The following is a 12792-nucleotide window of genomic DNA, read 5'->3' as shown; positions in this document are numbered from 1 at the left end:
CGGTGGACGACCGCTCACGCCTCATATCAGAAGAGTTAATCCTGGGTCTCAGTGGCATGCCCAGTTATGTGTGCCGGTCCAGAACCAGTGTGCCCAAACTCTCCCGGAGCATGCTGGGGACGAGAGAGGTCTGGCTGAAGAGGCGGGAGTCAGGTTACAATGACAGAAGGAGAGAGTTCACTGGGCACCTGTTCAAAATGTGTTCCCCTGTGTAACTCAATCAGATGCAGAGATGCAGAGAGGGGGGAGAGAGGTGTTTTGGAAGAGCTTCATCCAGAGTCGAATGTTTCATTGGCCACAAAAACACCACTGGGAATCACAGCTGCTTGAAATGTGATTTATTGGTCTTTAAAACAATATATAACCATATATTCTTTTCCAAATAGATCACAGAGTCAGGAGAAGTTCAGGGGCATTTACCGTCCAACATCAGTTAGTGTCATCCGCCGTCAGCTCTGATGTTCTTTTCCATAAATTATTGGTTTCTTTAGCTCATTAATCATCATCGTGAGAGGTGATTAATACAGAATTAAAAGGCAAAAGGCTGAGTCAAACACATAAATCAAAGTAGGTGTAATATACATTCCTAGTAGTTAACACTCAGTTACAAGTCATGTTGTCAAAGTCATTAGTGGAAGAAGTATTCAGATTCTCAACTTAAGTAAAAGTACCAATACCGTAGTGTTAAAATACTCCATTACAAGTAAAAGCCCTGCACTCCATTAATCCTACTTATGTAAAAGTACGAAAGTATTATCAGCAAAATGTATTTAAAGTATCACAGTAAAAGTACTCGTTCTGCAGAAAAATACTTTGTCTGACTGGCATATCAGTATATATTGTGTAAGAGATTGTTAATACTGATGCATTAATGTATAAGCAGCACTATACTGTTGTAGCTGCTCAAGGTGGAGCTTGTTTGAACTCTTTATGTACAGTCAGATAGTTTAATCCAGTGGTTTCTAACCTGGGGTCGGGTCCCTCTTAAGTATCACAAGATGTGACGTGTTCTGCCACACATATTATTGTGTATATTTCGGATTTTTTTCCTTCTTTACCGTTTTACCTCTTTGACCTTCAAACAATTATTTAAATAAAAGCATGTAAAAAAGTTTATAGGAGAAGTTTCTCTTTGGTTGAAATGCGAACAGCTCAGAGACACCTGAACTATGTGAAAAGAAGCTCGAACTGCACCAGGGTCACAAACCAAGGAGGTTAGCAGCCGCTTTAATAATGCAGTTTATAAGCTTTTCATCTGTTTTGTATGTAAAATCTTTATCTGTAAAGTAAATAGTAACTACAGTTCTCAGATAAATGTAATGGAGTAAAGAAGGCAATATTTCACTGTGAAATATAGTGGGGTAGAGGTTTAAAGTGGCACTAAATGAAGATACTGAAGTAAAGTACAAGTACCTCAAAACAGTACTGAAGTACAGAACATGAGTGAATGTACTTAGCTACTTTCCAACACTGGTCATACCGAAAACAGAGCAGGTTTATCACCAGTTCAGGTGGGGCTGAAAGACTGGGGAGCATTTTTTTGTAGTAATAATAACTTTCCTTAAAAACACAGTCAGTCATACAAAAAATCTCATGAAGCTCACATGAAACAGGCAAAGAAAAAACTCGACAATTTTGACGGAAAAAACTGACCAAACTTTGTTGTCTGCTCTTTGTTGTACTGACAAAAAAAAAAAATGGTGAGAGACATAGAAGCATATCTGTGATGTAAATTAAACTAGAAGACTATTCAAAAGTAACAGCAACAATGAAGTGGAAAAGCTCCAAGTCCCACCGAGTGATAGCGAATGTGAGTCAGACGGGATGGCATCAACCCAACCCTCTGGAAAAACTGGTATGTATTCATGGACAAATACAGTTCCCACATTGTGCAGTATAAAAACCGTGTACATCGTGAGTGACCAAGGAATTGTGTGTAATAAAATGATGGTGTATGTAAAGGCTAATATGCACAGAGAACAACAGCAATTACTATTCTTACTATCATATTATTTTCCCAAAATCTACTACAGCAGTTACATATTTATATTAAACATTTATACATTGGTATTTCCTTCCTTTTATTCAATGTCTTTCTTGTTAACTGTAATATTGTGTAGTGCATATTCAATTGTTAGATTGTTATTGTTCTATTTTGGTGCTGTATTAGTACTCTTTTCATATCTCTGTAATGCACGGCACCTGATTGGGTATGAAACCGCAATTTTGTTGGAGGCACTGACAATAAAGCTCTCTTAAGTTACCTGAATGTTGAATCACTATTCAGGACGCTATTGAGTCTGCATAACTAAAATTCAAAGAGGACAAACTGACCTCAGAGAAAGTGATTATTGGCCACTTGACGAAAAAGCAATAGCCTGTGCAGCCACACCATCATTAAATTACATGTTCAGTTATTATTAAAAAAAAACGGGGAGGCTGCCCTTCATGGTCAGCACCTCAAAGCCCAAAGCCACCTGAGAGGCACTCTGATAGAAGTAGTACTTGCAAGCTGATAGTCATACAGTGCTGCTCTATGTATTAGCAGAACTACTTTGTTTTTACAGTGACATACACCCACCAGTGGAAAAAGCTTTACTACATTTGTAAACATAAAACTTTCCAAAGACCTTGCTGTGAACCGTTTTCATTGGAATCAACTTCAATCCAGACCGACTGGGACATTATTTCTGGATTATTTCTTTGTATTGTGAGGAGACTGATATGTCACAAGCTATGAAGTGATAAAATGTGTTTTTGTTGTCTTGTTTTGGTTTTTTATTTTGTGTAAACTGAACCTTAAACAGAGTTGCTGCTGTTGCCAAGACAAACGTGTCCTGATTGTGTGCATGTGTGTGTGTGTGTGTGTGTGTGTGTGTCTTGTGAGAGTGGGAAGAGGAGGGTGGTGGTGTATAAAGGTTGGTGAGAGAGTAGACAGGGTGTCCGGCACCAAACCACCTCCCAAAATAAATGCCGTCCCTGCGTCTCTGTGTCTGTCCTGCGGCAGCCCCGCGGGCTCCCACAGCTCCAGCAGCAGCAGCAGCAGCAACGGAGCAGAGGAGTCTGGGGCCAGGCGGCCTGTCACAGGAACAACATGTCATCAGCTTCATCGCTCCCCTAATGGCTCTCCTCTAGACCAGAGACATGGCAGACAGTGTGCTGCCCCACCAAGGCGGCAGTTTACTCTGCTCTTATTCACACACACACACACACACACACACACACACACACACACACACGCGTACATAAACATTCATGCACACACAAACACTCCCGCTGCCCACTCCCACCCACTTACAGGCCAGCTCTGGAGAGACTAGGAGGCCCCCTTATGAAAACATACAGGGGTGCTGGAGATAATGTCTAGCCAGACCTCTGGACTCATGCCACGCTGCCCTCTTAATCTGAGGTCCATAGGAATCTCTTCACAGAAACACTGCCAAGGGGGTAGTAACATTAGCCAGCGAAAATATTTATCTGCTTGGAGCTGATCCGGACTTAAAGGAATAGTTCAACATTTCGGGACATACACGTAGGGAGTTAGATGAGAAGGTCGGTACCACTCTCAAACGTGTCTTTTGAATATGGAACTACAGCCAGCAGTTGGTTAGCTTAGCTTAGTACAAAGAACAGGGAGAAACAAGTAGCCTGGCACTACTCCACTGTGTATTATGAACAAGCAAGGTATATATCTTCATTAGCGAGTTCTACCACCAGACAGGTTCCAGTCTATGTTAAGATATGCGAAGCTGGCTGCTGGCTGTAGCTTCATATTCAACAGAAATGAGAGTGGTTTCAGTGTTCTCAAAGTATTCTCGACTTTCTCAATCCCGAACCACGCCTTTATAGATGAAGTTACAACTGGTAGCAGGTTAGTTTAGCTTAGCATAAAGACTGGAAACAGGGGGGAAACAACTAGCTTGGCTCTGTCCAAAGGTAACGAAAATTCCTCCAAATGCTCACTAATTAACAAGGTACTATATATCTTGCTTGTTTACTCATACAAAAAAAAAATCATTCATTCATTCATTCATTATTGAACAGAACCAAACTAGCTTTAGCTTTATGTTTCGCATAAAGACATAAGAGTGCTATCCATCTTCACTTGGCAGGAATAAGCGCACTTCCCAAAATGTCAAACCGTTTTCTTAAAAGATGTGAACAATGTCCAAAATCCTTCAATTGTGGCGAGCATGTTTGCATAAGAAAATAAAAAAGTTTAGGGTGGGACGTGTATTTTCTGAGACAGAAAAGGCTGATTAATATTCAGTCTGCATGTTCCGTGGTGCCAAATCCTGCAGTAGTGTCTTGTCTCGACCGTCAGCAGGGTGAACCTTACAAGTTAAGAGAGCGAAACAAGTCAAGAAGCCGCCTGAGTTCGGCACACACCCGTCCCCGTCTGCTGGACTTCTGGCTCCAGAGACAGCATAATCAGGCTTCACTCTGCCCTCTCAATCACAGTTCAGCTCTAATGCTATACCATTCCTTTGAAACTGCACTCAGCTACCCTTTCAATGAATTTCCATGCACTTTTTTTTTCTTTGCCACATATTTATTTTCTTTCTCTCTCTCTGCGAGTCTGACTCTCTCACGCTTACCACTGGGGCTTGGCGAGCCGCTGGCTGCACTAGTTAGCTCATTAATCACTCTTCTCCTCTCCCCCTCCTTTCTGAGAAACAGTCACTAATTAATGGAAAGTACTTTATGACAGAACACAGGGATTTCCTGGAAATTAACCATTAATCTAGACTTCCATTATATGTCTAATAGCATGAAGTGGGCTGGGATGGATAGGTTTGATACGGTGGAAAAGGGTGATGGCAGTAAGACAATGCTAAAAACAAGAGCTGCATAAAAAAAGTGTGTAAAACTTCATTAATGTTTATACAAGCAGTAGCCACGTTGACCAACTGTGCAGGCTGATGGATGCTGCATTACCAGCTGTATGTTCAGAGAAACATTTCATATTTATATTTAAGTGGAATCTTATGACGACTTGTTGTGTTTCTGTGCACCAGTGTAGACTCACATGTTGCCTACTCGGGGTCATTTTTGGCTTTTATTCTGTAGTTGCAACTAAATAGAAACTGGGATAATATGCAGTCCAAGTCCTCTGAACTGACACAGAACATTGTAATTACGTGCGCCCATGACCATTTCGCCATCAGGACAATTATCATCATCATCACCATCAGATGCGTCATATTTCCCCATGCTGGACATTGTTCAGCCTTCATTCCTCTCAATTTGATATCCTATTAAACTTAATGGACACTTGAGGTTGGACTATGTCCTTCGCTATCAACCAGTTCACTGGGCACACTGTTGCTGGAAAACTTACTTGCTTGCAGGGCACAACGTTGCATTCAAGAACACGTTTTCATCAGTTTGGAAAAGCACGTGAGCTCAGGGTTTAAGATCTGATGTAAATCTGTGAAAACCAAGGTGAACACAAAAATGGCCAAGCGGCTAGCAGCGTGTTCTGTAGAGCTCCTGCTGACACAGATCTTCCCAAAGCTTAACTATCCCTGTTTTCAGTCTCTCCGCAGCAAACAGGCAAAGAATCCACCTCTCATACCATCTTGTTTCTTTCTGAATCAGCACACTCAATTAAGTTTTGTAAACAAATGCAAAATCGAAAACGTATTTATGTTTCGTGCTGCACCAGAGTCACAAACCACATTCATTCGTAACATTCAAGTCAATCCATATTGTGGCTCCTTCAGCAAGTAACAGAATCATACACCAAATTCCTTGTCCCAGGATCCTCATAAAACTGGGTCTGGTTTTAGTAAGGTCAAGGCTGTAGGACATGATATTTATGCATTTGTTTACTTTCACAGTATTGTATTTGGTTTAGAATTCCATCTGGGGGGAACAGTATGTTAAAAAAAAAAAAAGAGGAAGGAAACAGGATGAAAACAAAGGAAGAGGAAGTGAACCCAGTGTGATGGAGCCTGTCCCTCACTGATCCCGGTTCAGCCGGAGTCATGCGGACAGTGGCGCCACCGTTACAACTAATTGCCATGGTCACTCATGGAAGACCTTTTATTCAATTAAAACAAACAAAAAGAAATGAAAGCAAAAATATCAACAGAAATAAACAACATAATGAATGGAGGGAGAATTGATGCATCCTGATTTAGTTGTTATCACGACAGTCATTGATCATCAGTCATTGATCCTCACTGAGGTGCCTAGGAAGGGTGCGTCGCTGGATCCTATGATGAATATAAGCTGCTGGATAGTCAATGCTTTGTTGGGTGCCTCTTTTTTTGAACTATATTTGTGGCATTTTACGCATTTATTAGCAAGATTACAGTAGAGAGACGACAGAAAAGGAGAAGAACGAGATGGGGATTGCTATGCCGCAAAGGTCGACAGCCAGATTCAAATAGGAACATTGTGGTTCACGGTTGGCACCTTAACCCAGTGCTGCAAGGGCTTTCCTCTGTTGTGTGCAGTAAGCAAATACTTTTTTTCTTTCTTTCTTTTTTCTTTCTTTCTTTTTTTTTTCATGTACTGTGGCCAAAAGTCTTCGTTGTGAGGGAGAGATTGTTGTCATCACAGAATTAAAAGTGAAGGGTTAGGAGCTTCAGACCCGGAGCGGCAGCTTTTACTTGTGAGTATGTCATATGTTAAAAAACAAGAAACCATTTTTAAAATTTGGCCTTTCTAAAAGAAATCACAAGATTTAAATCTATGGAGACCCAATGTATTCAATATTACATACATAAATAAGACACTGAAAGAACTGATCATATGAATAAATACAAACAAACTTCAGTATCTATGAAACTGTGAAAAAAGAAATTCATACATTTTTGAAATACAGCTTAATACTATGGAATGTTATCTCATCCTGCTCCTTTTCACAGTAAGAGACTTTTTGGTACATCACCTTTATTTCATCCCAGAACTTCTTCATGTTCTCCATTGGGCACTTAGAGGCTTGAATGTCTCTTTATCAGCACTCAGATTCAGCTGAAATTAAATGTGCTTCAGGTTAAGGTTCCACTTTTGACCGAGATAGGAGACACCGAGCAATGAACTGTTGTTATAATGTAAATAAAAGGTGAAAACTAAAGAAAAGCAGGATTGAAGGTGTGAGAAACAGCAAGCACATGCGTGCATTGTTGTTTCTAGACATCTGCTAGAGCACACATTTATGAAGTATGTAGCATCACAAGATTTTCTTTGGAGAGAAACCTGAGACTGTGTGTACACGTTATAATAAACTCAGAGTGTGTAAGAATGCAACACATTCCTAGGTGTATCATGAATTATTTATAATCGATTTAGCTCCACAGCTGAATGTTCATCATTAACTTGGCATTTCAGTCTCCCTGTTGACTTGTTAGTTTGTCCTGGAATAATCTCATATTCATGTATCCACAAATGAAGCATTTCATGCAGATGATGTTTCTTTATATCAACAACGTTGTGAAACTAGTTTTCGCTGTCCCTGACAGTGGGGTATTTCATCATGAGATGGCAGCTGCATGGGGTTGCTTTAGCCAGCACAGTGAAAGGAACAAAACAGGACTTTTGTGCCTCCGAGTTCATAAACTTCACCGTGAGGATTTGGTAGTATAGGGTAACTTAATATAGACGACCTAAAAAGGCTGAGCTCAGATTGAAGATTAAAACAAACCTTGAAATCCTCAGGATATTTCAGTCATGATGTGCATGATTTTCCCAGAGTCCAGGTTGAAATCAAGAGGCTATCTTTGCTGTGCTGTTGCCTGAGCTCAGGAGCAAATTCTATTTAATATCAATTCTGCTGGCACAGCCTTTATTCTTAAAGTCTCAACGTAAACCCTATCTTTGGAGAACTGCCTGACCGACAAATATCTGCCCGTTTCTTACATGACAGTGCTCTGTCATGTTACCATCTAATGATACCATCTTGTTTGTTTACTCTGGTTTATATACTGGCCCCTTTATATGTTAAGATTGGTGGGTTTTTGTCATTATTTGATAGCAGACAGAAAGACAGGAAACAAGGACCAGACATGACATGCATGACAAAGGCCCACACGACATGTAGGCCAGAAGGGCCTTGTACGATATCTTAGTTTTAATTTTCTTGTCATGTCTTTAGGGCATAGATTTTATGTATCGTTCTGACCCTTTGTAGCCCAGTTATTTTTTTGGTACCTCATGGGTTGCCACTGCATTTTATTCCCCTCACTCCGGAAAGCATTTTGTGCTTCTTTGTGTAATTTAAACACATAAACATTTATTATAATAATATAATTTGTCATTTGTCATGTACAAGTCATTTGTTATTATTATATTACAATATTAAATCTCTGCATCTTACATGAATCTCAAGATCTTCAATAGACTCCACAAATCAAACATAACCATTCAATCCATTCATTACACTGTGAAAATATGTTAAAGCAAACTTAGCCTGGTTCTAAAGTAAAGTGTTTACTATTTGGAGTTTCACACGTGGCTAAATTAAAACAGGTTGCACCACACAAACTAGTTCTTATGCAGAGATAAGTTGTTACTAAAGATTTAGACTTAGTAACTGCCAAGCTTAACTGTTGTGTAGCTAACCGACAAAACTAACATTAGCTCAGTCGACATATCTGACCTGAAACTCGGTAGATGCTGTTTAATAATGATGTAAATCTTGAAGATTTCCACTCACTCTCTAAATATTTCTCCATGTACACATAAAACGAAGTAATATCTTAATATAAATAATATGTCTTTGGCCTCCAAACCTGTAATTTTTGTATGTAATGCAAGCTTCTGATGCTTTTATTTACATAGTTCATTGCTTTAGATGGGACAGCACCATACATGTTTCCTAGCAACAGATTTACACACGACCAAAATCTTTACTAATTAACACATTTAAGTTTTAAAGGTGCAACCCAATTTAGTCAAACATTAGTTTGAAAACTAGCTACTAAAGAACTTAGAGAGGACTTTATGTTCAAACTTAGCAACGGATTTATGAATAGCGAAGTGCAACCCAATCCAAACCCAATTTTTTTATTTTCAAACTTTCACACGAGGACATTTCTGGAGCCACAAAAGGTTCTATGCAACTTTTTTTTCCCTTTCACACGCGCAGTAGTGTTCACCCAGACCTCTAAACAGACTTTGATGCGTAAAATCATTGGAGTTCCCCTTTAAAAGTTTCTCAGTAGGTTGGTTGGATTAAGGCAACAGTTGGTTACTGTGTTGTGGGATTTAGCGAATGAGAAAAGGACATTTTGTAGAATATTTACTTGTTGTTACCTGATAGTTTAATATTAATGCCTGCTCTACCTGAAAAAAATGTTGCCTCGAGCTCTGTCTGTACTGTATACACTTACAGTGATGGTAACTCCCCGGCAGCGGAGCTACATTTTAACCATAACATGGTTGGATTAACCTCCTCTGGGGCCCCTTGGGCAAAAGTTGTTGTTGGGCCCCTATTTACCCCCACTATACATGTCCATTTCCTTATTTCCCCAAGCACCAGTACTCTACAGCTGAGATGATAAGTTGATGAATTGCTTAGTCAACAATGTTTGACAATTCCAAGCAGAAAAGTCAAAAATTCACTTGAACCAGCATTTCAAAAGTGAATATTTGCAGGTTTCCTAGTTTTCTATGATAGTAAATTCAATATTTCTGAGTTTCTGACTTAGTTAGAGAAAACAAAGCAATTTGAATATAGTAACCTTGGGCTTCAGGGAATAATAATGGCCTTTTTAATTTATTTATTTATCTATTTTCTGACATTTTATTCATTTAACAATCAATCAGTAATTAAAGGAAATAATTACCAGATGCATTGATAATGAAAATAGCTGTTGGTTGTAGTGTTATAGTTTTCCTATGATGGAATAATACTGTCTTGCCCGAGATTTTCTGTGTGTTAATTACTTGACAGAAAAAAAATTGAAGCAATTTGAGAAAACACTTCATAACAAATCACAAATTTGTGATCTTAAAACCAGATTTTTACAGAGTTCCTCTTCAAGACCAGGCAATAAGATGCAGGATAGAGCACCCATCATTTTCTGATGTTGCACTTCAGTGGTGCAAATTTCCACAAAGCTGTGATTGTTGTAATGGTGTAGACCCGAATGATATGGTGTAAACCCGCAGCTTTTGGGACCCCAGGGAGTCTGAGGCACCTGGGCAGTTGTATGCTTTTCCCAGTTGGTAATCCATCTCCTGAACTACAATGTAAAAGTGACAGTATTATTTTTTATTTATCTAATAGGCAGACAACAGGGGGAGGCGCTTATGTGCATTACTTGCACCTCATTCATCATTAAATGTTATTGTCCAGTGTTTCAAAAGCAGCACATGTTCCATAAAAAACAATCAATAGGATCACCGAATATATTTTAAATATTTTGATATCTTATATTAATTTGCTAATGGGTGCGGCACATTGATAGATGGGACATTACGTCCATGGTTTTATGGATTTGTCGTATCTGTCAGGCTGGCAGGGGACAGAGCAAGTTGTTAAACAGAGGTGACAATCTCTGTGGAAGGCGGAGTATTTTGCCACCAGGTCTGATGCTCAAGATGCTTTCAGAAACACACGCGCACACACCCACCCACATGCAAACACACACACACAAAAGTTTAATGCAGCAGTAATTCTCGACAGCTTCCTTTTAAGGCTATGTTGGGAGCTGTGAATGCGCCCTGGCTGGTGTCATCTTTAAACTAATGGATGATGCTGTAAATAGCGATGCTTATTTGTTATTAACAAAAGAAAAGCATGTGGATCATAAATCTATTTATTTTTTTATTTTTTTTAAAGAAATTCAAATGAAAAACTGGTGTCCTGTACCGATACTGGCCACTCCTTCACTAAAGCCCAAACTGTGCACAATGTTTGGGTCGGTTTAGTCCAGAGTCAAAACAAGGTCAAAACAGAGCAGAGATGATGAACTTGAAGAGGACTACACCCACAGCTCTGCCAAACACACTCAGAGAGCTCTGACTCTGTTTACACAGCGGAGGCTGAAAGTTCGAGGCAACACACTCTGCATCGCATGTAATTGCTTGTGATTCGCTCTCTTGACTTCAAAGTCAGGGAGTGCTGCAGTTCAAGGGTCAAAGCCTCGACTGTTGCCCAAATGCCCCCCAATTTCCTGTTTTGTCTGGCTCCGTGAGTCTAAAAGGATGTAAAATGTAAAGGCCATGTTCTGTCGGAGCCAATGAGACAAAAGGCTTCAATCCTGTCTGCTCATCACTCCGACTCCTTACTTTTTAACTCAGTTTAGATATTTTTGCTAACTTTTAGTTGCATGCAAATTACTCACAAAGCCTAGAAAATGGAATGCAGCCTCAACTCCCTCATTTCATCTCGTCAGGATGAACCCTCTTTTATTGCCATGGTAAACAAGAACCTCGCTCTCCCACTCTTTTCTTTTCTCTCCATCTTAAATCAGCAGCCAAGACAGGGACTCTCACATGCAGTTATTTTCAGAGATACTCCTCTTAAGCAAGACAATTTTTTTGTCACGAACAAAAGGGAAAACGGGTCTGCACACGAAAAAGCTTAGCTTATAGAAAGGACAATCACAAGAGTTTTATGTCTCAGGTAAACGTTTCAAAGCTTTCACCGGGGATTCTGCACATCTCCTTATAGAAAACACAACAGTCAGAAAACACAAAGTACATATGTGATTTTTGAGGGGGTGGGGTTACGTGCGAGTGAGTGGCCCCACTGCTAAATTACACTGCAACATGGTCCCTCTCAAAGCCCACATCTGGGATTGGCCCTGACAACTGGATGCCGTGCTGCTCTAATTTTGGTTACTCTGTTTATAACCCTATAATAGAGACAGTATAGGACCACAGGGCTGCAACGAAGGAGGGCAGACAAAGTAAAAGCAGTCATTTTGAAAAAGGCTTGTGGGAATGTTGATGTTTAGGGAAAAATATAAAGCTAGGTGAGAAGAACTGCTTAAATTCCTGAAAGTATTACATCAAGGCAAACTTTGTAGTTCCCGTGCTGCTTTATTTCCTGTCAACAGGATTCACACCATTGCAGTGATTCCCTTTCAGACCTGAAGACAGCAGGTTGTAGCTTGTTGAGTTGGGTAAGCACGGATGGAACAATAATGAGAAATCTGTAATTATATCGGGAGCAGATCTGGGATTTGCCAGCCCACTCACCCTCTTTGGAGTCTGAGCATGAACATAAGCACTGAATACACTTTGTCAGCACTTGGATAGACTGCATAGAGTCACTTGGTAGACTGGATAATAAACAACATTTTTGCCTGAGGATAAAGCTCAACTCACCGGATGGAAACAGTAACGTTAAATGTAGCTGCGCGCTGAGTGGTTGGCATCTTTTCAGCATTTGGGGATTAAACTGTCATCTGTGCATTGATTTGTCAGCTCAAATCTTAAATCTCTAATCTCAAATATGTGAGCACTTTCAAGAGTCATTGGAAAAGACAGGTGATGTCTGAAGTGCTCCAGCCAGTAGCTCTATTGTGATGTTGTACTAAATAAATTAGTCTGACATAATCTGTTTACACGTCACAATGTTTTTCAAATTGTGCTGCTTGCTGTCCTCTAAAGCCTGAGGCTGCCACATCCTCCGGGAGGCTGCAGTGCTCACATCTTCATGGCAACTGGGAATTAAATGTATATTTAAATAGCCACACTAAATCAAAACAAATTCTTTTAGCAGATTAAACTAGGCCTTCTTTCAATCAAATATTTGGTGACTTTTTGTCTTCAGATACAGTAAATTGAAGGATTACATGTCTGATAATCGTGTATTTGTTCAAGTCATTT

This window comes from Xiphias gladius, chromosome 1 (genome assembly GCF_016859285.1).
Source record: "Xiphias gladius isolate SHS-SW01 ecotype Sanya breed wild chromosome 1, ASM1685928v1, whole genome shotgun sequence".
In the NCBI taxonomy this organism is placed as follows: domain Eukaryota; kingdom Metazoa; phylum Chordata; class Actinopteri; order Istiophoriformes; family Xiphiidae; genus Xiphias; species Xiphias gladius.
Note: the sequence above shows the minus strand (reverse complement) of the source record.